Here is a 25,333-nt window from a genome sequence, read left to right as displayed (position 1 = left end):
AAACTGAATATATATATTCCTTTTATATGTGAAAAAAACATTGTAAGTGCCTTATTAGTGTTTTAATGTTAAGTGTATGTTTTCCTCTTCTTTGCCTTAATTATGTGTGTAAATATCTACACACATACATACTAACATACACATAACACAATATGAAATGAAGTTAAATAATTTGGAATTTTCATAGTATTTGACCTTTTTCTGATTACATAAAAATGAGATGTTTGTCAGATTGCTTATTTTTCATTGTGGACTGCAATGATCCTATCACATAAGCTGTTATGGTGATTTTTTTTCCTCTGTTGAAGCTGTTCTAAAATACATCAGCTTAGAAAAGCTAGGAGGGCTCAAATTCTTGAATTATAAACCTGGAAATGTCATAAGGTAGAAACGGGCAATGTGAGTTTTCCTTCAACTTTCTACTCCAGTGGCATCATTATTTCAAGGAAAGGTTCTAGAAGTCCATTTCTAATTTATATCTAGTATAAAGAACCAAAAGTTCATTAATGTTTTATCAGTAATTTGGTTGATCTTGTATGGTTTTTGAGGGCCTGGCTTAAGATACATTTGGACACCAGGATGGATGGTAGAAATAGGTCTCTGGACATACTGGATATGTTTTCTTTAGATTACAGTGAAGTTTTTGTGCCTGACTAGCTCAGACATGGTTCTGACTTTTCTAGATGTGTACTAACTTTAACATGTGGACTAAATTTTCCTCAGGGTACCTAACAAAGAAAGTTCAAAATATTTTTGTTACTTGTTTACTAGAGGAATGTTTCCAAATTCATGAGTAGTTTGAAGTCTATTGGGAATTGGGAGAGAATTAGGTTTACTGACTTTATATGGTCGGCTCTAAAGCCAAAATCTGAATTGTTAACCCCACCACTACAATCAATTGTACAGAAAACGTAATTTCCCCTTCCAGATTCTTCCCTTCCTTTAAATGTTTACTGTGAGTGTTCCATGTATCAGTTCTGTATTTTGTGCTGGGAATATAATGAATAAGATGACTCCGCCATTGAGAAACTTAAAATCTTATATGGAGATAAACATATGTAAGTAAATGAATACAATAACATGGAATGGGGGGGTAGTCAAGATAGTGGAGAAGTAGCAGGCTGAGATGACATCAGGTAGCAGGAGATCAGCTAGATAGCTTAACATAGAATAGGTACTTTGCTAGAAAGCTTTGGGGTCCCAACTTAGACACAAGGAAGGAATAGCCTTCTTAGGGCCTAGGTTTAGAGAAGGGATGTAGAGCATGTATATTTAAAATGAGACTTGAAGTATCAGTAGATTTAATACAGGATGAGCTTTTCCAAGAGGAGTCAAGGCTATAAGTGTTTGAAAAAAACATGGTAAATTTGGGAAGCTGAAAATAATTTATTAATGTTGGAGTTTGCAGGACTACGGGCTTTAGCCTGGTTTCTAAAAAGAAATGAGGCTAAGGATGAATTGTGGAGAGGAATATGCCCAGTTTCCTCACTTGAGGCTGGTGGGTATAGATGCCATTTGTAATGCTAAGAAATGGAGGAGGAGGAATAGGTTTAAGGAGAAAAGGTAAAGATTCACTTTTGAACATGTAGTTCCAGTTCCTTTTGGAATATAAGGTTGTGGATACTCTGTAATCATGTCTGGAGCTCAGAGTAAGTGTTGAGACTGAAAATATAAATTTTAGTATAGTCCTCTTATAGATGGAAGGATGGGATTCTGGAAATCCAAAAGAATACTCTGGAAGAGAGGCACCTGGGTGGCTCAGTCAGTTAAGCCTACAGCTCCTGATTTCATCTCAGGTCATGATCTCAAGGTCATGAGATCAAACCCCAGTGAAATCTGGCTCTGTGCTGAGTGTGGAGTATGCTTAAGATTTTCTCTTCTTCTTCCTCTGCCTCACACCACTCACTCTCTCTTTAAAAAAAATTTTAAAAAAAGAAAAAAATGAAAAGAAAAAAGAAAAAAAAAGGAAAAAGGAAAAAAAAATACCCTGGAAGAATGAAAACAAAGTAGTTCAAGGACAGAAATTTGGGATTCAAACATTTGAAGGGTGTGCAGAGAGAAAAAAAAAAAAAAAACCAGTTTGGAAAGAAGGCCAAGAAAGAACAATTGGAGTTACTTTTTTTTTTGTCAAATAATTAAAGGAAAAATGTGATTTCAAAACCACGAAGTGGAAGAGTATATGCATATTGGCTGTGGAGGCAGTTGGCGTCAGCAAGATAAACTTTAGCAGAGAGCAGAAATCCATGGGGATAGAAGAATAGGGGAGAGCAGCAGAGATCATGCATGTAGATGATTGTACTGACATTGTCTATTAAAGAAGGATCTAGAAACTGAAAGTGTTCACTTGAGGAGAGGAGTTCAATATTAAGTTGGTTTCATTTGTTTTTGTTGTTTCTATTGGAAAAAGATGAGCACGCTACTAAGGATGTAGGAGATATAGCTAGAAGAGAAGTTTTCTCAACTGAAGAGAAAGGGTAGACCTGTGGTGTGAGGTATTTTTGATCTTTAAAGGGATGGCAGGGGAAAGTTTAAAAAATGTGAGAGGAAGGGGTGCCTGGGTGGCCTAAGTTGGTTGAGTGACTGCTTTCGGCTCAGGTCATGATCCTGGAGTCCCGGGATGGAGTCCCACATCGGGCTTCCTGCTCGGCAGGGAGTCTCCTTCTCCTGCTGACATCTCTCCTCTCATGCTCTCTCTCTCTCTCTCAAATAAATAAATAAAATCTTTAAAAAATTTAAAAAAAAATGTGAGAGGAAGAATTAACTTTGAACTGGAAAAGGTCCTATTCACTATGACTGGGGAGAGAAAGGTCAGCACAGGCACTAAAAGTTAACTAAGTTCTCTCCAGTGACGTCTATTTCTTCAGTAAAGGAGGGTGGTAATGGCTTGAGAGAGATAAACAACAGTGTTGAAGAAATTTGTGGAACATAAAGAAATTTGGAGATAGCTTTGTGGCGGTTGAGGATACCTGTGGTGTAAACTGCACCGCTGAGCTAAATGGCAATGAATAGAGGTGAGTGTGTCTGAGCTGGTATGCATGCCATGGAAGGAGGGTTTAAGGTTTAAGGGAACAGATTCAGGGTTGGTTGACTAGCATTTAAGTAGAGGCTTAGAATTCTTAAAGATTCTAATATTTCTTAGCCATTCCCTCCTTCCTCAAACTCATACAATACTTCAGTATTCATTAATTTAGTAATAAGTAGTTTTCTGGTGGAGTTTTCTTGAAGTTTAGTCTTTGTGTTCTTCACCTTTGTCATACTTCTCTCAAGACATTCCTACAGATATTAATAACATCTTCTAGTAGTGTCTGGGGGTTTTAGGGACTACTCAGCCAAATTCTTGTATAAAGGAATTTCTATATGATGTCCCATTTATTTTTCTGGTTGGTTTTTGTTTTGTTTTATTTTGTTTTGTTTTGTTTTTTAGCTAATGTCACATATAGAAATTCTTCTAAGCTATGCTAAATAAGTACCCACTGCTACTACTGTTTAATTTGCACAAACTTTTCATTCATTCTCTCCTGCTTTTTAGATACATTTTTTTCTTCTTCAGTCCTACCTGTTTCTGATAAACTGTTCTAATTCCCCTTCCTGGGAACCTTTAATTTTTACCATCTCTAAATCTGTTCTCTCCACTCAGTGTTCTTTCTGAAGTACAGAAAGTATGTTTTTTCTTTAGCTCTACTATTTTCAGGTCATACTAGATAGAAGCTTCTTGAATTTCTGAGCATCCTCAAATTTTGAATCTACTGGAGATATCTTTGGTCAAGTTTCATTCTCAATGAGAATATTACTAATATATGTATTTATGACTAAAGCATGATTATAAAAAGAAGGAAGGTCAATGATATAATTTCTATGCTTTAGGTTAGGAAATTAGGAAAGGTATCTATTTTAAAATTACTTTGTATATTTCCCTCCTACTTTTCCACTCTTATTGTTTTCATAGAGCGTGTTTCCAAAGACAGTTCTTCCTGCACATCTACCGTAAATCAAATATTTTTAAAAGATCAACTGTCTCAGGGAAAACATGGTTTCCTGAAACAAGATCATGGCTGGTGGCAAAGGCTGGTTCTTATTTCAAACACTTGTCTTTATTTTAAAGCTCCTCAGTTTAATTTTCAGTTACTGACCAATGGTCTTTGCCTTGAACCTACCAAAACTAATGACACTTTTTCCTGGGGAATGCAGTTACATGTTAAAAATATGACAGTCTAAGTATGAAGTCTATTATAAAAATTAAACTGGAATTCTAAGATATGTATAATATTCAGAAAGATTTTTATGAGACTAATTCTTTCTTTACTACCATTAGGGTTTATGCAATATTGAACCTGTGCTAAGCAAATAGAGCTTGCCCTCATGATTTACAAAAATCAGATGTCAGTGGAACAAAGTTCCTTATAATTAGTGAACTGAAGCCTGATTGAAAGGAATGCCTATCTCTACAGCTGTGAATGAAGGACCATACCTACACTTGCATGATCAAACAGAGCGTATAATCAAATATAAATAATTAGAGTGTTTTGTCAATAACATGAAGTAGAAATTCTAACCATCCCACCTGTCTGGAGCTCTGTAAGAAGAAATACTCACTTTTGCCAGCAATGCACTACTTTTCTTGTTCATGATGGGATAAATTCAAGGCGGTTTTCTGCATTTTGGTTCTCTTCCACCTTGGAATGCAAATATAAATCTTCCTCCTAAGAACAAAGGAAAATAAAAATCTAAGTGTCTGTTTCTCTCCCTCCACTCTTCATCCTTTTTACCCCTTGTCTTACTTATCCCCACTTTCTCCTCTTCTCCCTGATTCTTTATTTCCTCTCTCCTGCCTCTCTTCTTTTCTTCCTAAGGGCCTTTCCAGGAGAAAAATCTCCTCTGTTATTCTTTTTCATAAACAATTGTTTATGGCCATGCATGGAACGATGGCTTCGAAACCAAGGGAAGATTATTCATTTAAATGGAAACAAAAGAAAACAACATAGTCAGTGCACTCATCTGTTTTCTTAACAATAATGGTAACTGCCATCTTTGAAAAAATAATCTCACTAATTACCTAGACGAAGCTAAAGTACTTATTCATGTTTTCTAGATGGTCATAATGTTTTATCCTTTTGGAAATTCACAAGAGCCATTCATCTCTTTCTTCAATTATATAAATTATTTGACTTTTGAGATACCACTTACCTAATAAAAATAAAGAAGGTGATCGCTTAGAAAATATTGAAACTCATATTTTGCTAATCCTTTATTATACTGCAGTTATATGGGGTAATAAAATGGAATCTAATTCACCGTTATTTTGATTGCTCATAAATTTAAACATGTGGAGTTGTGGAATAAAAACTGTTGTGTTGCAAAGTTGATTTTATTAAACCAAATAGAGCTAACGTAAGTATTCTGAAAAGGGACAATTTTGTGCAAGTAGTTTACATCTACCTAAAGTCAAATATATTATTAAATATTTGTGTTAAATATGTTAGCTTCTTCTCATCACATAACTAATAACTCCAAGGGAAAGTATTAATGGACAAATGGGTCTTCAATTTTCTGTGTACAAGGTGATTTATATATTTTACAACCCCTTAAGGTAGGTGATAGTGGCTTCCTATTACAAGTGGGGAAACTGAGGTTTACAATATTGAACTAATTTACCTAAATTGCATCTCTACTAAGCGGTGGAATCTATCTGTCCAAGTTTGAATCTGATGGCTCTTCAAACACCCCCACATTAGCTAATGGGGAGAATGAGAGGGATATCAAAAACAACAAGGCACAGTTATACTCAAAGATGTCCACTATTATCCCTGGTGGTAACAGAAGGTAGAGAAATAGCATCCCTGATGATAGCATTGCATTTTCTTGAGGTCTTATATTTTATCTTAAAAGTGGTGTATGATTTTTAATTTTGAGTTTTTATGTAAAGCAAATAGAATGTACTTTCATTTATCATGCTTCAAAATCATATTTACCCTGTGATTTCAAATGCTTCCTGGTCCACATGATCCATATTTGAGAAGCTAAGAGTTAGGACAACATGTAAATCTCTACAGCATTTGAGGGAAGTGGTACAGGTAGGCTTATTAATATTGTCTATGGGAATGACGATCTCTGGAATTATATGATGCATAACCTCTAAACCCATATTCTTTATCACTGAGTATGTAAGATTTTTTTAAAAAAGATTTTATTTATTTTTTTGACAGAGAGAGATCACAAGCAGGCAGAGAGGCAGGCAGAGGGGGAGGAGGAAGCAGGCCCTCTGCTGAGCAGAGAGCCCAACATGGGGCTCCATCCCAGGATCCTGAGATCATGACCTGGGCCGAAGACAGAGGCTCAACCACCTGAGCCACCCAGGGGCCCCCTGTACAAATTTTTATTACAAAAGTTACTAAATTTTCAAGAGTTCCAAATTTGTCATATTTCCCGAGGTATATCTAACACCTAATATGTTGCCTGGTCAAAACAGATGTTTAATTAATGTTGGTTGTATGAATGGATCATTTCTGAGACACATAATATGCTATAGGCTAAGACTTTGTGAGATGACATATCTCACATATTGATGTCCTTAGAATAAATTGACAAATATTTATCATATTTCTTTAGATGGGATATTTGGTCTCTGATTTTAAATAATTTCATTTTAATCTCTTTGAGCTTTCAGACTATGCTTGATAGGGCACTGGGATGGCACCTAAGGAAGACAAGTGATGCTGAAGTTTACCTTTATTTAACATTGTAAAAAAAAAAAAAACTATCTAGGCAAAAGGAAAATATAGGAAGCTAGTATAATATTTGACATCAGGGTTTAATCATGATAGGAGAAGCTATCATAAGAATAGGGCAAGAATGAAATCAGGAAAGAAAGGTTTATAATATTTTGCATTATAAAAGCATACCAATATATATTCTCTAATAATAATGATCTAGCCAGAGATTAACTACGGAACTGTCCAAATCTTTTAGCACAATTTACAAGAAACATTTTTTTTAAGATTTTATTTATTTATTTGACAGAGAGAGAGATCACAAGTAGGCAGAGAGGCAGGCAGAGAGAGAGGGGGAAGCAGGCTCCCTGCTGAGTAGAAAGCCAGATGCAGGGCTCAATCCCAGGACCCTGAGACTACAACCCGAATTGAAGGCAGAGGCTTAACCCTCTGAGCCACCCAGGCACCCCCAAGAAACATTTTTAATGTAATAATATTTCTGGCTTAATAAATAAAATCGGAGAAGAAATCTGTTTTATTTTCTAGCCATCTTTTTGAATGAAAACTATTGTTAGGAATTAAGGGCCTTTGCTTTGTAGAGAACTGAGTTAAGCACATGCAGAAGTAGTACTATATTTTTCTAAATTTTGCCTTATGATGTGTGAGTGAGATAGAAATAGTGATATTTGCACATTGGAGAAATATGTTTGTCCATGGGTCAAAAGCATTTCTAAGATTAGAACCTAGACTGTCTAGGTCCACTTGGAATGGCTCATCTGAAGAAGTGTATGTAATTATATTTCCTATATGTTTTGGTCATCTCATAAGATAACAAAGTGACTATATTGTTTAATTCTGGCATGTGGTCTGCAATTATTAATTGTTTTCCTTCACAAACCCTTACATCCTTGTCCTGTCTCATTTTGCATCTTCCTTATTAGTCACTATTAAAAACAGTTTTATAGAACAAAGTTTCTTCACTTTGTGTGTGGGTGTGTGGATTGACGTTCTTTTGAAATCTGATCAAAGCTGTGGTCATTCTTGCAAGAAAAATGCAGACATCTTATAGTCACAATTTTCAGTCACTTTCATAAACTCCTAGTAAAGAACAAACAAAAAATACAAAAATGAACAAACCCTATATAACAACATAAATGTTTTATTTAGTAACCCTATATATATTAGACTGCTTACATTGCTTTTATGCAACTGTTAAGTGAAAATGAGAGTGTTTTAAAATGCTAAAGCCAAGAGCCTGTGAATATGGGTCACACACACAAAAAATGAAACGAAGCATAATGTGAAGTAGATATTCTCAAGAGACCTGTTCAGCAGAAGGGCATAGTGTTAGATGTAATTTGTTTATTGACAATCTCTGACAATGGTGCAATGAACCAGTAAACACCACAAAAGTAATGAATCCTTTCCTTTTTTAAGTAATTATATTTGAACAGTTCAAATTAACCTGTGGTTTGAGGCTACTGCTTGGGTGAACTAATTCGCTGATGTAATGACTTTTCTTATTTTTGCTCCAATGATTTAGGTAAGGAAGGAGGATAAATGAAAATATGGGGCCATAAGTTTATACCTTAGTAGAAAAAAACCCAAAAACAAGACTGTTGTTTTCTGCAAGTGACACATGAAGACTATCTCCAGCTGATCTAATGTAGGACATGGTAGTTAAAATGTCAAACTAAAAACAAACAAAATTTCTGCCATGCTATGCAACAATACTGTGAATAAAATGAGCTGAATTGAAAGAGATAGATAGTTTGTGAAAACTATTATAAAGATTCACCAATCTTTTCAAACCACAGACTGCTGTTCTGTTGGCTATCACTGCTCATTAGTGCTTGAATCTAAGTTTCTAGGAGCCTGCTGCTTATCCTGATGCCTAGGGTAGTGATACCACGCTGACATGATCGGGGCTATTATTTCTAAATAATGCTGTATGTATGTATGTATGTACCTCTATGTGCCTGCCATTATTATACACAGATATTCAGTAATGAGACTCAAAGTAAAATTTCAGGGAAAGTTAGGCAATATTGCACAACACCTAGGACAGGTGCCACTATTGGTTGCCATTCAGTAAATATTAGTGAAGAAAATATGTACACTTAAGAATGCATACACTGTGGGCGCCTGGGTGGCTCAGTGGGTTAGGCCACTGCCTTCGGCTCAGGTCGTGATCTCAGGGTCCTGGGATCGAGTCCCACATCGGGCTCTCTGCTCAGCAGGGAGCCTGCTTCCCTTCCTCTCTCTCTGCCTGCCTCTCTGCCTACTTGTGATCTCTCTCTGTCAAATAAATAAATAAAATCTTTAAAAAAAAAAAAAGAATGCATACACTGAAAAGAAATAAAATAAAATAAAATGAAAAAAAGAAAAATCACTTTGTTATTAAACTAAAAAAAATAAATTGCCTTTAGATTTGGGGAAAAATAATGCATGCATTAGTACATATATTCTAAAACAATAAAGAACACTTCATGTACTCTTTTATATTATATATTTGTAAATAACTTAGGCTTTTCCATAAATTACATGTCTTAAAATTGAGGAGATAACCAATTGCATTCTTCAAAAGGAATTGGCTAGCATTAATATTAACATTAGGATTTAATGGTCTGTAAATGACTCCTGAATTTATGGCATAAATAACTGATGTCATTATGAGCATGACCTCTTGCCTTTTTGGTAATATATGCTATATGTAATGTAGCATAGTGGTTTGACTTGTTGGGTTTGTTTTTTGTATTATTAGCCATGTATGATCTGGAAAATGTTGTCAATTATGCCTCACTTTTGTAGATTTGTAAAATGGGACCAATAATTATAATACCTACCTCATAGATTGTTGTGAGGATTAAATGAGGTTATCTTTGTAAATCCTTTAACCCTGTGACTAACACTGGCAAACTGAGCTCACAATAAATGTTACCTATTATCAGGATAATTATTATTATCATGTGAAGAATAGTAGTTCACAATGAAATAGAAATGCGGTACAGTATACATACACCAATATGTCATCCAGGATGAAGAAAATGACATATATCCCTTTGAAGCAATCATTTAGGACCTAGCATCCCAGTTTCTAGGACTTCCTTAGGCATTAATTGGTTGATCTGATATCTATATCCATAGGTGCTCCTCACTTAATTTCCATCGACACAGTCATCATTTTGCTATGTGTCTGACTTCGCTGTATGTTGTGAAGGCAGCTCCACAAAAAAGCATGTTCTTCACCTTAATGTTCTTCACCTTAATTGAAGCTCTTAGTAACCATCTTGAAATAGGATGGTTTCATTGAGGATCACGAGCATGATTAAGGATGGTAGTGTCCTAGATATATAAGGTAGAGAAGTTCCCAGAGAGTATAAAACAGGGAAGGAGGAGCCTTGTTTTCCCTACACAGAAGTTCTTTAAAAGATCTTCTATATATGGCAGGGGCTGAGGAACTAGTTACGATGATTCCTTAAGGAAACCTACTCTTACTCTCGAATAAGGAAAACTACTCTTGAGCTTCTCTTTCTACCAAAATAGAACTCTTTTGTCATAGACATAGAATAAGCTTTTCTAAATCCTGACAGGAAAGTTAGAGGATAGCAAATACCAATTTTTATCTTCTGAATTAGATTACAAAAAAATGTAAGTGAACCTGTGATATATTTTCCCATGAAGTGAAGCTTATGTAAAACATTTTACTCTATATCGAAAATGATTTCTTTTACCAAGTGGTATAGAGTAGGATCAATCTTCAAGCACAAAAAAGGTGAGTGATAATAAAATAGTGTCCTATCTAGAGTAGTCAAGAAATTCAAACTGTATCTAGATATATGGAACTAGACCAAATTGTCTTTTAATTAAGTTCTTTATAGAATATTAAATTTCCGAAAGATACTCCTCTTAAAATATATGTTAGTGAGAATGTATTACAGTAGGATAATGATACATTTTCCCAATTGTATACATTTCAGACAAACATATAATTAAAACACCAAATTTCAACACAGTTTTCTAGCTTCAGATAAGGATATATTTTCATTTATTTGCTATTTCATTATTTTTTGTGGCTAGAATGAAACTACTTTGTTGTAGAATTCAAATAATTTCATAGTGAATTTACATTGATCTGTCTTTTATATAGTATTTTAAGGACATTTGGCCACAAATATCTTTAAAATAAGTAATGGAATCATTGCTATGACAGTTCCATGTATAATACATTTTTACATACATATATATGTTTGCATATGTGTATATTTATAATTACACTTAATTCAAAATTACATTTGAGTGCACATTATTATGTACACCATACTTTCATCATCTTTAAACTTTTTTTTTCTGGAAAACTTTTTACTTTGAGATAGTATAATGTTAAATATGTTTATTAAAATATGTAAGTAATGGTTATTTTTCAATATCTAGTGATAGATTATATAATATTTTAATTGATCTTTGAAGTCCTTTTAATGTCTATTTCACTTAGATTTATCTTTTACAAAATGAAAGTTTTAGCTTTAGATGTGTCATTCCTTTAACAAAAACTTATATATCTTTTAGTGTTAAAAAATTTGTGACAAAATGAATTATAAATTATAAATTTAAATTATAAATTATAAATTGTTAGATTGTAACACATACTGTAGAACTGATCTGTTTTGATCACAAAGATTTCATTAATGTTTAAAAATGTCATTTTGGGTCAGGATGAAGAAGAATGAGAAGTCAAATCCAACAACAGGTTGATTTTTTTTCCCATAAAATTGTTTTTGTGCACATTTGTATCATACATAACATTCATTTTAATTGAAACCTAAGATTTATTTGATATTTAAAGTGGATTATATATTTCTACCAATTAATTTTAAAGCTGTTTTTATATATAAATAGTGATGCTTACAGATATTCATTTGCTCAAGAAATGGTAATAGTTCTAAAGATGCATTCAGATCTGAATAACAACATGCTTGTAAGTTGACTTAAAACTGGAATGATGCTTATGAGAGTCACTGCAGAAAAGATCGTTTAATGTTAAGAGGTATGAGCCAGGAATTGAAAGGATGAGGGATGGTGAAGCAACGCTGAGCAACATCAGTGAGTTATGACTCTCCTTAGGGTTAACTGGTGCTATGGAAGACCAATGAGAACGGGAATCATCAGGGAGAGTCTATCCTTGAGGGAGCTATGCTTGCTCTGAATGCAGACTTGGTACTAAGGTAGGGTGGATGAGTGTGGTTAGTACCTGAACGTGAGTTCCTCCTTACACTTCACAACATGTGTACCTCATTGCCTCATCCTGGTCCTTGTCCTAGCTAACACTTACAAGTCTCTGTCCTCGTCCTCTCGGAACTCCTCCTAAAGATTTCCTCAGATTTTTTCACATTCAGATGGAAGCCAGTGGCCAACAAGATGCAGTCTCATCCTCCTGAGTGAGGTATAGAGTAGAGAGCGGCTTGGGGGAGGGTGCATATATTCTAATACAGGAGCAGAGAGAAAAGAGATTGAAGAGGGTATACAAATTTAATCTTTTCCCTTTGAATACACTTATTTTGATAACCCTTCAACTTCTTGTGCATGGCCTTGAAATATTTGTGCATATTACTGAAGAACTGTTACATATGGCATTTCAAATTGAATATATCAATGTCTCTTTTTCTGGGTTAGAAGCAGATGGAATTCCCTTATTGGAAAACATCAGTCCTCTGTGTTCCCCTTGATTAGCTTTCTTGTTCCATTCTATAATTATCCTGCATTGTCCCAGGGATATATATTGGTGAGTAGAAATTGGTAGAAAGCTGCAAAGGGCCTTTCTAATGATTCAGCCTTGATCAAATCTAACTGCAGTCTAAATGCTGTGGTGACTGTCAGGTTTGCTAATATATCATTATAGTGTAAATTTGTAATAACATTTTAAAGTACCTAATATGCAGCTGTTCACATACTGAGTGCTTAATGAATAATAGTTATTAATTCAGTTGTCTTGTCTACTGATTATCTCAGAAGTTTTTATAGAGTGGCAACAGAATTTAATCAATCCACAGATCATCTGATCAAGATAACTTCAAACAATAAATTAGAAAATAAAAACTTTAAGCTGACTGCATGACATTTGATGATGAATTTGGTGAATAGTTGGCAAAAATTTTAGGGCTAATGAGTCTGAGTTTTATGCTTTGTGTTTTCTGACTAAAATTCATGTATTTACTCCGATTAGAAATAACACCACAGGGCATTTAAATCAAAGACTGTGCAAATGTATCATTTCCCTATATCACAGTAATATAGCTATCATTTACTGCACAGCTAATATGTTCTAGTTATTTTATGTATGTTATCATTAACCTTTCCCACTTCGCTGCAGCATCGCTGAGATTCACAGACTAATTTGTACAATGTCGGAGAATTAGCAAACAACAGAACAGGGATTTGAGCTCATGTTTACCTTAACCGCCAAACCCATGTTCCTTCTACTAGATCATGACGTTGGGATAGACCATGAACACACACACATATGCACACACGCAAGCTCACATGAATGTATGGATTTTCTCATTTGGGACAGAGAAGTACGTGAAAATAATATAGTCAGTGAAAATTCTCTCATTTTAAGTTTTACTTTTTAAAGTTAGGGACTATGTCATTCGGACACTCAGGAATCCCACCAAGGCTGTGTGATCAACCAATCTGTCTTCTTTTCCTTTTATTTTTAATGTTCTGAGTAACATTTCTTAATGCACTGATTTGTTTCTTATGGGTTCTTCAAGTAATTTTTTATTAGGTAAAGATTGTATTTTAAAAGGTTTTGTTATACAAATAGTGATAATTTAAAAGCAGGAGTCATCCATGCATTGAGGACATCAATATATCAGACTTCTAATTGACAACTTGCAAGATCTGCTTGTGATTTATAGCTCGCTTACAAATTCACTCTTCCCCCTCTGCCAATGGAATTGGCAATATTTTTTCAGCCCAGATGGTACATTAGCCTTGGCCAGCTGGTTCTCCCCATGCTGCCTCAACACAGGACCATACAGCAAATATCACCACGTATGACCCAGTTCAGTAGTAACACACGAAGGCTTCATGCCTGGCTTTGCCCTCAGGCATATGGAAGTGAACCTGAATGAGATTTATGCATCCAAATTTTTACACTCTATCAAGCTCCCCACAGTCATTCACTTTTCTGACCTGACTTTTGAAACTGTTTATAGACATAGAGCTATAATATATAATTCTAAAATTTGATTACAGAATTTGATTATAAAATTAAAAGGTTGGAGAAGGTACATTTTTAGTTTTCACATTTCATTTATTTTGCTGACTTTAAGATAATAATTTTAAATATCCTAAGCAGTATTAAATATGTTAGTTTTTAAGTGTATATTTTTAAGGAGTTTTTGATATTATAAGTATAATTTCAATAGCACCCATATAAATAGATGTAGAAGAATATGTTTTGACAAACTCCAAAGTCAATTTTTAATTGAGAGATTGAGTACAATAACCATAGCTAACATTTATTAAACTTCACAGGTTGAAATGAATGTATATGTAATCTATACTATACTCTATTACTTACTATATTAATTTATTATACTTCGTTACTATAATTTTAAGATTATAAATGGTATGAGAAGAAGTGAGATGGAGGGAAAAAAAGCTATGTACTACGAAAAGAAATCATCCTTTGAATATAGTTTAGATTAGGTAAGAATAAGAACACAAATTTCACAATTTTAGGGTACTTTCAGATTTCTCCCTAATAACTGTTCTCTACTTCAAACAAAATATATAGGTAGCTCATAAATTATTTGCATGATAGATCCTTCTACATAGTTTTTCCATAGGATTGAATTAGATAATGAAATCTTGTATTAATATGGTCCATATTTGTATATCTGCAAATGGAAAATAAAACACAATACAAATAATATCCTTAGAAATGTAGATTTTATTTTATTTAGTTTCTCTTATTCATATAATGTTATAGTGACAGTGATTATAAAGAATTATCCCTGTATTACTTGGCAAATCTGGTTTTACTGCTGAAGGAAATACATTTTTTGTGTTTTCAGTATCAATGCTGATTCTGATTTTCTAAGGGAAGTGGAAAGGAAAATACTTTTTGGTATCTGAAATAGGATATATATGTGTGAGGTTTGTGTGTGTATATAACTTACATCATGCATTATACACATATATGATATAACTTTTTCTCAACCCATTTAGTTAATATTAATTTAAATAGGAAAAAATCGTGTATGGCAATGGTTGTTTTGCATAAATTTTTAAGAAAGTTTGCTGTCTGCATCAGTTCTGACAAGCTTCTTAAAAAGTTATTTGGAGGGGCACCTGGGTGGCTCAGTGGGTTAAAGCCTCTGCCTTTGGCTCAGGTCATGATCCCAGGGTCCTGGGATCGAGCTCCGCATCGGGTGCTCTGCTCAGCGGGGAGCCTGCTTCCTCCTCTCTCTCTCTCGCTTCCTCCTCTCTCTCTGCCTGCCTCTCTGACTACTCATGATCTCTGTCTGTCAAATAAATAAATAAAATCTTTTAAAAAAAAGTTATTTGGAGCTACTTTCCAATATTAGGAGCTACATTAAAATTACAGTAATGTGATTTTTTTATTATGGAGTCATCTTTAAAATAAATCTTTTCCTGGAATTTATTATTTTTTATACAATCTGTTTTCTACATTATACATTTTAAAATAACGTTTAAATGTTTGTGAGTGTGTTTAAGTAGATTTTTAACTTCTGAGAGTTTTATTCAGGATTTTAATTTAGAGTCTAGTTGGCTATTTGTGAGTGGTTGTCCTTAGTGTTACCGTTTCATAACCAGAGATATTTACAGGCTTAGGTTTTGGTTTGCTTACGTGGGCCCACCTCAGCATTCGAGCCACCTCAGTCTAATGGCTTCCTCATTTAATCAATTTAATACCATTTACATTTTCATTTTCTAGGAGTTATACATGTGTATTCTTAGAATAAGAATTCTTGGGACTCTTTCTAGGTTGATGGTTTGATTTCTCTTCATTAACTTGCATTAAAAAATGAAGGTAAAGGCAATCTTATTCAGTTTTAAACATATTTTTACTTAATATAATCATTACATTTATAGCCACATAAACAAATCTTCAAGTTAACCCTTTGGTTTCACACAATAGGATCAAAATGCTTACTAGTTTACAAAACTTTTCACTGCCTTTCTTTTTCTACAGACATCATAATACTATTGCCTCGATGGTCATTGAAATTGTCAACCATCTAAACTATTTACTATTGTGTATTTACACTTAAACATAATTTTTTAATGCCCAATTACTTGTCTTAAGTTTTTCAAGTTGGTTGGCTTTAGGTCAAAACTAATTTGAATAGGGGAATTGTCGTGCTTGTTATATCACTTCTTTTTATTGTCTCTGATATCACTAATAGAAATTAATATCACAGTTAATTCTGTTAACTGTGTCAATGGCAGAATGTTCAGAGATCATTGAACTAGTGGTACGAATTAAATTCTGGTTATATTTCTGCTGCTAAGAAATTCTATTAAGCAAACTATTTTACTTCTCTGAGTCTTGTTCTTTATAAAATTAAAAGGTTAGAGAAGGTACTAAATTTATTTCCAATTGTAAAATGAAAGTATGGTTTTGAGCTATACTTTAAAATTCTACAAGTCAGAAATCTTTAAGTGAGAGACATTTTCTAGCAGCTGGAAATCATGTCAGAAGGGGCATTTGGTAATTGAAAAAGTTGAATTTTTTTAATTCAAAATTGTTCATTTTCAAACAAAAAAAAACAAATTAGTTTTTTCAGAAATTTATTTTCAGAATTATAGCCAAAGATATTAAAGATTATAGTACTTTAACCTCATTTTACTCACCTGTAAAACAAATACTATTGATTTCATAAAGTGTTGTGATAAAATTCTGTAATACAAGTGATATATTTGGCCCCAATAAATTTTACTTATATTAGTCTTTTCTTTGGGAATAAAATAATCATAAATACATGTATCCCAGAGAACTTACAGAAAAATTAATTGTAACAGTCCACAAACTACAAACTATTTCCCTTTTCTCTGACATTTTTCCTTCACTGCAGTTGTTCTGAAGAAGCCTGATAAAATACATTTGAAAAATAGAGGTAAGCACCCTGAACATATTTACAATGTTGTGAGGAGAATGCTTAGTAGGAATTTACTATACAGTCCATTAAATTTGATTTCTCTGTTTAACTAAGTCGTCAACTTAAGTGATAAGTTATAACTTAAGCGGTAAGTTTTATATGTATATAAAACTTAAGTGATACATTATATATAAAAAATATTCAGACTGTAACTCAGAAAAAAGAAAAAACAAACTAAATGGCACCTGTGATACATTCATATCTGAAGCGTATTTTGTCATCCTTGTACAAATGGGCCTAATTTACCATTATCAATGAAATTAGCTTAATTTTAATGCAAATTATTCACTTTCCATGGGAAAAATATCTAATATAAAGCCTCTTTAAAACACATGATAAGATTATGCTAAAGTTGATTAAAACATATGTAAGACTCTATTCCTACATGTTCCTTACCATCATCTGTACCTCTGTGCTCTCGTTTATTAATTTGTACAGTCTACAGGAAGTACTGTTGCCATGGGCTATATAAAAACTGTTTCAATCCTAAACATGCCTGGACAGATAAGACAACTCCTCAGGTCTAAATGGCTGGAGCACAGCTCTCTTTCCCATATAACTTTCCTCCTCCATCAGGCTGTGTTGTTAGGTAGCGTGATTAATATTTGGAAGAAGTAGCCATAGGAAACACCAAAAATGTATGGAAACAGTTGTCTTTTCTCTGGGGTCTCTTACAGCCTTTAACTAGAGTAATCAGTTTTGCACACACAAACGTACACACTCATACTAATACACACAATCATGGTGCTCGTCTTTTTCAGTCTTGCTCTGTTAGACTGTAAACCCCATGATAACAGTTTCTTCATCCTTGTTGTGCATACACTGCCTGGCATAATGCCCACTACATAGTACATGTTGAGTCTTTCTTCTTTGACAACTTTATTAGTCCATTGATATACCTTCTCTCCTCACACATAACACACATGCACACACAGACATATATACAAGAAAAGAAACAGCAAAGTGTGTGATATGTGACTGTTAACAATTGGTGGCCTGTCATTCTGGAAAAAGTATCTCACAAGTAAGAGATCTTGCCTCACTGGGAACTCTTCTACTAATTCCTTATGTCCCCTAAGGAGTGACTCTCTTTCCTGAGGCACGGAATCCATACTATTAAACAAGAGAGGTGATTTCTACAATCTGTTCTCATTGAAGTCTATAAATCTAGAATTTTTAATTTACATTCTGGGTTTTAAATTTGCGTTCCTTTCACTGAGTAATTTTTTGTGATAAAGACTACTGCAGTCATGTCAAACAATGCCTTTACTATTATGCATGCAGGTATGCATGTATGTGTATATATAAGGGTACTTATATATACTGACCAGGATACTGGTCAGACTAACAGTGGTGATTTTGAGGGTAAGAGAAGGACTATGTGTGGATATTAAAATGAACTTTGTTTTCTTTTTCTTTCCATGGCCTTTAAGATAACACACATACACACACATGGCTTAAGTCATTTAAAAAAATACAAATATAAAAATAAAAAGGCTGACACAGATGCTAATATGATGCGGTAAAAAACGGGTATTTGCTATATTTCTTTTCTGTAATTTAAAAAAAGACTGCTAATTAGGTTATATGAATTGTTGGATTTTAAACTTATATGTGGCATTTTTGTAGTTAATGATTTGGATATATGATAAAGATCGGGTAGATACTTCCTACTTAAATACTGCCTTTTACAAGGCTGACAGGTTTAGTCTCAGTTAAATCTTCTATAGAATTTGTATGATAGAAAATCTGGATGATATTTAAAATTCATAAATTGAAATTCTAATTTCAGGATGCCATAATTTAGAGCTAGTCTCTCCAATTTAGTTTTTCTTCTTGTTGTTGTTGTTTTAATCAAAATAATTCTACTTGAGAAAAGTGAGGGAATGAAAAAACCTATAATACTGTCACTTCCTTTCTTCCTTAAAATTTTTTGTAGTAGTTAAATCCCTAGTTAGTGACTGCCCTTCCAGTAGACTAAATTCTGCCCTCAAATACTCAGACAGAACTCCCATTGGGCCCAATTCTGCTGTCCTCCTCCAGGCAAAAACTTCCTTTGAATTTAAATAGTCTCATTCAGGTACTATATTAATAGGCACCCTAGATGCACAATGAAAGACAGTAAAGGGGAGCTTTTTGTGTAAGCACGGCTGATTCAGCATCTTGAGGTGTTCCAACAAATAATCTGTGAAGAATTCGGGCAATTATAAATTTTCCATCTGATAATCACTAACTCAGAGACTTTCTCATGAATCCTTTCTATTCTGCTGCATGTAACTTCTGTTAAACTATCAAGTATACAAAGATACTCCAGTTACCATGTTTTAAGAACCCAAGAGTTTTCTACTTAGAAAGAATGCCATCTACTAGATTGCTTTATGACTACTTTAAAGCAACCAGATAAACAAGTGAAGATGGATTTCAAAGTTAGTAAATTCTTTAAAACACACACACACACACACACACAAATGTTTCAAATTAGTAGAAAATCATATTTCAAACCATCCTCATTTTATTTTTAAAGTATATGTTGAATTAAGGGTACCTGGGTGGCTCAGTCAATTAAGTGCCTGCCTTCAGCTCAGATCATGATCCCAGGGGCCTGGGATAGAGAGCCCTGTGTTGGGCTCCCTGCTTGGTGGGGAGTCGTCTTCTCCCTCTCCCTTTGTCCCTCCCCCTGCTTATGCTCTCTCTCTCTCTCTCTCTCTCTCTGTCATGCTCTCTCTCTCTCAAATAAATAAATAAAATCTTTAAAAAAAAAGTATACGATGAATTAGGTAGCTAGGGCAAAATTGGAGCTTAGATAGTTTTGTCTTCATTTTCTTTTCTCTCCTTCCCTATGTTCTGCTCAGCTGTGCAGGAGGCTCCTTGGGTTTCCTAAGGTTCTCTGCCTAGTGGCCTATGAAGTCTCCAGTACTTTATCCTTTCTAGTATCTAAATTTTATCTTTCCTACTTTTAAAAAACATCTGCTTTTAGAAGAAGTCCTTCCATTTGATAACCCAGTAGAAGAAATGAAATGCAAATTGCAAATGAAAGATGGTCTGGTTGGAGCCTCCTTTTAGGGGGGAGTATCTTTCCCAGTGCTTCAAATCAAGACCTAGAAGAATCTATGAAGAGTGATAGTTGTGGTGATAGTGATAATACTATTAAGTTCATAGTTCTTCAATTCATAGACATCTCCCTTACCTCATACAGAGCCTTCATGTTATTTTTCTCTGCTTAAAGGACTGGTCTATACACATTTTACTCTACTATTATCTTGTGTACTTTTAAATTATAGTGCATTGATTGTAGGTGATTGAAACCTAGTTTGAACTAATCTAAACAAAGGGATTTTGTTGGATTACAGAAATGGGAAGTTTTTGGTCTTTAAGCACACATTGTTTTGGTCTTTAAGTACACATTTATCCATGAGAGACCATGTCATTAGGACACTGTCTCACTATCTTAATGTCTCAACTCTATATTCTTTCTTTATTCTTAGTCAGACTTTTCCTAATTTATGATTTTTTAAAAAGGGCTCAAAGCAGTTCTGTTCTCATATTTCATATCTTCATAGTTGTGTTCTTACTGCAAAGATCATGTCTCCCACCACATAGCCTTCATCACTGTGAATATAGAGATTAGGTCATATCATTGACTAAGGATGAATCATATGGTTACTCATATCATAGGTAGGCATGGGGTGTCAGTTTACAAGAATTCCTTAAAATAGATTCACTTTAAAAGTAAATTTTAAAAATCCCACTAATAGGAGAAGGGACAAAACTATGACCATCACTGTTAATGATAGAGCTTACCAGAAGTTATAACTATATATGTGTTTTGGCTATCTTCTTCATTGTAGTTCTGTGGGGAATAGGGATTGTTCACTACTATATACCCAGTGCATATTACAATTTATGATTTGTATTAAGAAATCAGTAAATATTTATTTCTGTAATTGACTCATTTAATCTTGAATATTTTCTTCATTTTAAAAGAGGAAACTGAGGTTCAGACAGGTTATATAATCCATCTATACAGATTATAGGTTATGACTTGGTATAGCATACAGATTTTTTTAAGTTAATAATGTTTTGTAAATGTTATAGGTAGTATAGAAACCTGTGTGTATTTAGAAACTTTCATGTGTTTAGTAACTTTCAAATTTCTTTAGCATATTTATTATGAATCACTTATGCCCACTTAAAGTATTTGCACAGCTTTAAAAATTAATTTCCTTTTGAAATTTGTTACGTTTTACAGTAATGATGTTAATATTTAAGAGAAACTTTAGTAAACCACAAAGTAATACTAGTCAGTTGCCTATTTTGGGAACAAGTAACACTAAACTAATATGTACCTTTCCTTTAGAAATCTTGATCTCAATTAAATTTGAAATCATCATGAGGGAACAACAAAAGGGGCCAGCATGGAACTCATGTTAGCTATTATGAATTATTTGAATATACAAAGCTGAATAAAGATGTCCCTTAATGCTATGAAATGGGCAGAAATTGAAGCAGTCATGTCAAACTCATACACATAATATATGACAAAGCCATTAACCCAAATGGAAACATACGTAGAAAGAAATAAGGAGCCTATCATCCAAGAAAATTGTTTTTACATTTATTTCTGTGTATTTTTGAGCCTGAATATTCAAGACTTTGGATTTATGTAGTATCTACTTCAGAAGCTACGTATTAGAAATATGGGTGGGTATTGATGCAAAGTCTTATATTATAAATCCATTTCTGATGCTCAGTTGTTTTGTAATTTCATGCTATTAAAATAACATAAACTATTTAGTTTAAGTACTTAACTGAATTTTCTTTTGCACTTATTACAACAAGCTAAGTGTCTGTTAATATTCACTATACATTCCATACATTTGGCAAAATCATTTCCATGATTGTTTAGATTCTTAATCAATGTTGACTCTCTAACCAGTATTTGATCCCATACATATTTTGATTCCTAGACAAATACCTGTGGCTTAACACCTAACCCATTACCTATTCAGTCTTCTCATGGATTTTTGTCATCATGGCAAAAAAGCTGTGTGAAGTTATTAACAATTTTGGCTACAGTCTCTTTTGGAATGTTTCTTGTCCTTAGAGACTCACAGCAGGCAAAAAATCACAGTCCCCTTCAACGACCTGTGCTTTCCTGAAATATTGGCTTTGACAAGACCACAGGGGTGAGAAATAATTTTGTGCGTGAGGGTTTGCACTTCATGGGTGTCTTTCTGAGTTTATTACCAGGAGGAAATGGAAAGAAAGCCATTCTCACCCTTGCCTTATACCAATAATTATGTGACCATGGTGCTGAATGATTGACTCAGCTTTAGGGAAAGTCTATACTGAGTCCTCTCTGATAAAAACCAGAACCTAGAACTAATGTGATTAAATATATACTGATATAAATATCAACAACCCTGATGTTTGGCTACCTTGTCTTTCCATAACGTCTATCCATCTCTTACATCTTGTTTTTCTTGTTTTGGGCAATCAAATAGATCCATGTTATAAGAGGGGCTGGACTGTCTCTGATGCCAGTATCTACTTGCTATTAAATGGGCTACATGTCAGGATGCCTTTTTTACTCCTCTTGAGAAAACTCATCAGGAAACACCAAAGGTTGTTGAAATTCTCCACTGGTGTTTAATATTAAAAAAGAGCTCTTTCCAGAGGGATCTGCAAGCTTCTCCTGATCTTTGTAAACACCTTCATGCAGTCTTTTGAAAATAATGTGGTCAGGTTATCAAGGGGAAAATAAACTAAAGAGGGAAAATAAATATTTAACATATGTTTAGGTATAAGTAAATTATTTTTTCACAAGACGAGAAGCAAGTAATGTTTATGTATGTTTTGCTATGGAATACAGAGGTTGAAAGATACTCATATATTCTGTCAAATACTTTGAAAAAGTGAGCTGCTAAGCTTAAAACAGACAGAATATTTGAAGTAGACCACAAATTGAAATGCCCCAGAAATCTTTTATCAATTGCGCCTTATGTTCACTCTTGTAATAAAGAGGCTTTTGGAGTTTATATGCCACAGTCTAATAGGTGACTGTTTAATGGGATTTACATTCACTCAAACAAAATTAGGCTGGTAAAAGACAATGCAACATGCTGTAATGTAAATGGACTGACGGCCGAATTAAATGTTTGTGGAAACAGGGCAGCAGATCTATCAAGAGCTAATTAGACAGAGAGTTCAGAAGCAGGCTTGGAAGTAAACAGTATCAACAAAGAAAGAAAGAGAGCAAGAATGGAGGGAAAAAAAGACCTTTTGTGAAGGGAAGAAAAGGAACTATACAAAAGTTATTTAATTAGGAATTCAGATGGAGTCTCTTCCATGAGAAAAACTTACATTGTTATCTGAACCTGTTGATAATATTAAGTTGAATAATAACTATGATAAATTATTATGTGTCCAAGTAGTTCTTTGTTGTAATTGATATTTGAATATTTGGCTTTAATAGCACTTTTTTCACATGGTAACTTTCCTAGCTATGTTCACTCTATCTAGAAAAAAAAATTTTTTTTGAAGTTTATTTTTTAAGTTCTAACAGGAAGAATAACACTGAGACAAAGAGGTTTGGGACTTGAGTAAAGAAGGATGAAGGGCAAAATTGCAAATAAACAATAAAAATGAAGAATAACAAGTTTGGATTTGAGTTTTAATTACATATAGGCAAATATAATATTAATTTTAAAAATTTCAATTTTGGGGTGCCTGGGTGGCTCAGTGGGTTAAGCCTCTGCCTTCAGCTCAGGTCATGATCCCAGGATTCTGGGATCAAGCCCCACATCGGGCTCTCTGCTCAGCAGGGAGCCTGCTTCCCCCTCTCTGCCTATTTGTGATCTCTCTCTCTTTCAAATAAATAAATAAAAAATCTTTAAAAAAATAAAAATTTCAATTTGTCGGTAAACAAACTGTCTTCTGTAGTACTTCATTACAGTCCCTACTTTTCAGCTGAGCCATTGTATAGGGAAAAGAATCCATCCTTTGGTATAACTGAGAAATTGCTTTGATGAAATAAATCAGGATCTATATGCTTGATATTTAAAGTAGTAAAAGCTTGATTACTTGATTCACTTTCTTCTTAAGTCTCAAATTCAGCATTTAAATTAGCATTGCATAAATCGTTTTCCATTAAAAAAGAATTTAATGAATATTTCAGGGTTTAAAATTATTTTCATCGAGTGTAAGGGGTGATATATATATATATATATATATATTTTTTTTTTTTGCATGAAACCAGAAGTAAATCAGATACACCTCAAGATATTTGCATTCTACTAAGAATACATTTTAATTACAATCTTTCAATTTGTTGAGAATTTCCCTCTACTTCACACTCTATTGTAAGTACAAAGTGTGCTAATATATGTGAAAGTGCTTTGAAACCGGTGGAGTACTGTTACATTATGCAATATCATTAACAGAGAATCTCTACTGTTGTTAGGCTGATGGGCATATGGGTTTTTAAATGACAAATGTTATATTGAGTAATTAAAGCCAATAGTTCAAGTCAGACTGATTGGTTTTTTGCCTCCTGTTCTACACAAACAAGAGTTGTTCTGTGAACATGTTCTAGATTGTTTGTGGGTCTGGTTAATCCGTGAAATCCATGATCTGCATTACTGTCAGCAGTTAATGCCCTGAGATTGCTTTATTCTTTAATGAAAAGATCAGTAAGATTAGGATTGTTTTGTCCTTGCCATGGAAATAGACCAAGTACGAATGCCCAGTTTCTCTTGGTGGAGTTCCAATCTGTCTCTGACCCAGAAATATAGGTGGTATTTGGCAGTTGGTCTACCCACTTGTGACAAAAACATCTATCTCGCTTGTTCAGAAAAGAGAGAAACTGGATTGGGTCAATTTTAACAGTAGGTGCATTTTGCTTCTAACCATTCTAAACTTGTAAGGCAACATCTTCTTAACTTTCAGTGGTCCTGCCAGTGTTTCCAAATCTTGGCTCATTATCAAAATCACCTGGGGAGCCACTTAAAAATACAAATTCCCAGGCGCCTTCCCTGGAGATTCTGATTCAGTGAGTCTGGGGAGGAGCCAGAAAGATCTCAAGTGACTCTAGTGATTAGAGAAGTTAGCCAAGTTGGGAAAACACTCATAATGGAATAAAATGTATTCCCCTTACTTTGGTTTCTAATGAGTAACAAATACTTTACCCTTCCTTGCCTTGAAGTGTTCCTGAAATTAATGTGATGGACAGACTCAAGGTATGTATGTGTCTGCATATTAGCTACAGCATCTCCCAGAACCTGCGTCCTCCCATAAGTTAGGGTGATAACACCACATCCCTGGACACTGTGATGAAAAAGATACTGGGGCAAAGAAAGTGATTTCGAGTTCAAAGTGCTGCTTTAGCATTGATGGCTATTAACAAGTGAGCGGTATTTGAGAGACAGGCTCCAG

The sequence above is a fragment of the Enhydra lutris genome, unplaced genomic scaffold (assembly GCF_002288905.1).
Source record: "Enhydra lutris kenyoni isolate GAN:26980312 unplaced genomic scaffold, ASM228890v2 scaffoldscaffold1, whole genome shotgun sequence".
In the NCBI taxonomy this organism is placed as follows: Eukaryota; Metazoa; Chordata; class Mammalia; order Carnivora; family Mustelidae; genus Enhydra; species Enhydra lutris.
This window is presented reverse-complemented; position numbering follows the sequence as displayed.